Source organism: Tupaia chinensis, unplaced genomic scaffold (genome assembly GCF_000334495.1).
Source record: "Tupaia chinensis unplaced genomic scaffold, TupChi_1.0 Scaffold144642_1, whole genome shotgun sequence".
Taxonomy (NCBI): domain Eukaryota; kingdom Metazoa; phylum Chordata; class Mammalia; order Scandentia; family Tupaiidae; genus Tupaia; species Tupaia belangeri.
Genome location: NW_006204503.1, coordinates 582,756 through 586,678, shown reverse-complemented (window position 1 = coordinate 586,678; position 3,923 = coordinate 582,756).

Sequence of the window (3,923 nt, the reverse complement as noted above, 5' to 3'; positions counted from 1 at the left end):
GTGTGAGCTGTTGTTACCCCCCCCCCCCATTTCCGGCATGATGTTTCCATTCCCCTCACAGTTGTGACCCAGCTCCTCTACTCTAGTCTCCTAATTTCTTCTGTGTTCTTTTCTCTCTCTCCTACGCTCCTTTCTACAATCCTCTCCCAGACTTTCCCTCTGGGTCTTTTTTCCTTCTCGTCTTCAGTTTCTCCCTTTGTTTCGAGTAGGTTGACATCCAAATGAAAAGGCAATCAAATAATACTTCTCACCTGGTACAGTTCAGGCAGATTCTACCTGGCACGGAAGTCCTGAGGAAGTGCTCAAGTTAGGGGCTGGGGTCCATGGAGGACTAGACTTCTAAGGACGGTAGATAGGTTTTAGATGAGAGGTAGGGGGGGATATTTCGGACTGAGGAGAACAGGGAACAAAGACCTGAGGCGTCTTGAGAGAGATGAGTGGAGGAGCTCTTAACCTCACTGGGTCTGGGGACTTCCATCTCCGGCAGCTGGCACTGTTAGAAAGGATACTGACCTTAGTTGATTTGAGCTCCTGGATTGAATTAGTCCTGGTTGTATAATTGACTTTGACATGTGGCCTTTGGATCTGAATTGAGTTTAATAAGATTTAACTGTTTCAAAGGGCTTTATAAGAATTCATTTTATCCTTCGAATCTGATTTCAAATGCTACCTACTTTCTGCCGCCTTCTCTGACTTTGATGCTCCTCTTCAGGTGCTCCTGTCGAATCACTGTTGGTGCAGACCTCATTCAAGCAATTACTGCCTTTGTATCATATCTCATTCTCTAGGAAATGTTTGCTTTATTGCCTCTCTTCAGGAATCTTGAGTGACAGGCAAGTATTTTACTCATATTTGTGTCCCAGGCCTATCGCAGACTAGGACCACACTCAGTTGGGTCAGCAGATGTTCAGTAATGATTTAAACAGGCTATTAATAGTTGACATTGAGTGACCACCCTGGTGAGCACTATATCGATATATTTCATTCCCCAGACACTTTCAAAGAAAAGTTCTTTTTAAAAAAGAATTATTTTATTTAACTTTATTTATTTATTTAAATTTGACCAGAGAGGGACAGAGTGAAAAAAGTGAGAAGGAGAGAGAGAGAAAGTGAGAAAGCAAGCCAGGATTCAAACCGTAGTCAGCCATGTAGAAGTTTGGTGCCCTTAATCCTGATGTCACCCGCCGAAAGAAAAGTACTTTTATTTAACTCCATTTTATGACTACCAAGAGTAAGATAAATGAAGTTGACCTAAGGTCAAATTTGATCTAAGGTCAACTAGTAAGTGGGAGAACTTTTTCTATGGTTTTTTGGCTTCAAAATCTGGGATCTTAACCACATAAATGAACAGATGATTAATGCTTTACATTCTGTGGCTAAAGAAGCTGTATATGAAAGAGCCCACCACTTATTTATTTTACAGAGACCATCATGATTTAAAATTACGGTAAGGGAGCCAGCAGGTGGCATGGTGGTCAAGGCACTGGATTCCCACTCAGACCACAGTTTATGTCCTGAACCCAGCCGCTTGAAACTCTTTCCAGACATGCCCAAAATCCCAGGAGGACAATGGAGAAGGGATTGCGGCATAGCCATCCCTCCTGGGGGGTGATTTCTCACTTTTCCTCTTTCTGTCAAGCACATGCACCCTATGGCAAATACCCTAAAAAATAATAATAAATAAAATTATAGGGACCAGCAAGTGGCCGATGGTTAAGGAGCTGGACTCTCACATGGCTGGTTCTGGTTCAAGTCCCAGACCAGGTGACTTGCTTTCTCACCTTCCCTTTCTCTCTAGTCAAATTTAAAATGATAATAAAAGCAAGCTGCCAGGTCTAGGACTTGAACAACGGTTGGTCATGTGAGAGTCCAAAGCCTTTAATCATCATACCACCTGCCAGCCCCAAATAAAATAATTCTTTAAAAACTAAAATAATGTTAGGTCCTAACTCACTAATGTTTCTATTTCTTTCTTTTTTTGTCATAGGGTACATGTGTGCATCAGAGATAGACAGAGAGAGACAGTGAGTAGGAAAATGAGAAATCACCCTCACCAGGGGGAATGGCCAAGCTGCATGGAATTCCCTCCTCCTCCATTCTCCCAGTTTCTACCTCCTCCATTTTCCTCCTAGAATCCTGGGCATGCACACACTTATACTCAGTGTGATTTTCAAGTTCCCAAATCCAGGACTTGAACCATGGTCAGACATATGGGAGTCCAGTGCCTTAAACACTACACCATCTGCTGGTCTGATGCTTCTTGCTGCTGAATCATGTTTTTGTTCTTCCCTATAATCTTCTAAAATTCTTGGGGGAAATGTTTTGAATTCTTACATTGAAGTATAAGCCAAGCAAGAACTGAGTGTTTAATGGAGAAAGGAACATTTTATTTTATCCTTTGTTTTTCGTAGTTTTGCTATAGGGTATTCGCTGCAGGGAGGGGATAAGAGAGGGAGGGAGAGAGAGAGAGAGAGAGAGGAAAAGTAAAAGATCACTCCCACCCCAGGGAGGGATGTCTACACCATAATCCCTTCTCCTCCATTCTCCTCTCAGGTTTTGAGCTTGCACATATACACACCCACATATTTTTCAAGTCACTAGGTCCAAGACTCAAACCATGCAGTCCACCATGTGGGATACAGCCTCTTTAACCTCCATGCCACCTGCTGGCCTTCTGCTCTTTAGCATTCATTCATTTGTAAATTTACAAATATTAAGCACCTACTGCATGCTAAGAGCCTTTTTAGACACTGGAGAGACTGTTCAACAAAGCAAAATCCTGATTCTCACAGAGATTACAGCCTAGTGGGACCTTTTTTGGGGAGGGAAGTTTTTGCTATAGGGCCCGTGCGCACGCCAGAAAGACACAGAGACAGAATATGAGAAATCACCTCCCACGCTGCAATCCCTTTTCTCCTCCTTCCTCCTCTCAGGATCTTGGGCACACACGCACACGTGCCCGCTGTGAATTTAAGCCACCGGGTCTGGGACTCGAACCATGGTCAACCACATGGGAGCTCAGCAACATAGCCATTACGCTAACTGCTGGTCCCCTACTGGGACCTTTCCATACACTAGTTTACTTGCTCCTCACAACCACCATGTGACTTAGCGATGACAATAAAAGATAACTCTAACAGTATTTATCTGTGCTGGGCACTGAACTAGGTGCCTGATTTGTGTGAACTCATTCAAGTCTGTAAGGTAAGGGGTAAGGCGTATGTTCCCTGCATTTTGTGGGTGAAGAAAATGAGACACAAAACGTAAGTGGCTTGCTCAGGGTTCCATCCCAGGTTGTGTGACTCTAATCTAATCTCTAGTTTATTAACCCCAAGACCGTATTGTTTCATTTATGTTTCTTTCTTCATACTATAACTATTAAAGCGGCTGAGTCTTGTCTTGGTGCAGATCCCCAAATCATCCTATCGTCCTCGTGGAATAAATGAGAATGCCTTGGAATTTTTGCCAACACCTTACCTGCCAAAGACTTCAAACTGATTCCCACTTCATTCTTACAGATTTGTGAACTGAACCCCCTGTACAGTAAATTCTCCTGCAAAGAGAAACTAGGGCCAGGGCTCCTGGCCATTTGGCGCTGGTCGGCGCACCCAGCAGATGGCGCTGTCTTAGTAGCCACCAGCTGGCTGCCCAGTCCCCCGGGCTCTCCGCCTCCGCCGAACGCTTCCCTGCCCTCCCGCACTCCCTTCTCTCTCCCCCTCCCCACGGAGCCCGGGCCCACGTGACCTCCAGGCGGCCAATGGGCGAGCGGAGAGGGCGAGCTGGTCCCTGTGGCCGCCATTAAAGCGAAGGGAAAACCCGTGAATTCGGATTAAAGGGGGAAAAACACCGCCCGCTGGGCCTACAAAATGGGGGAGACTACGGCGTCCCGGCGGTGAGGCCGCAGGAGGGCAGACGATAGGGCC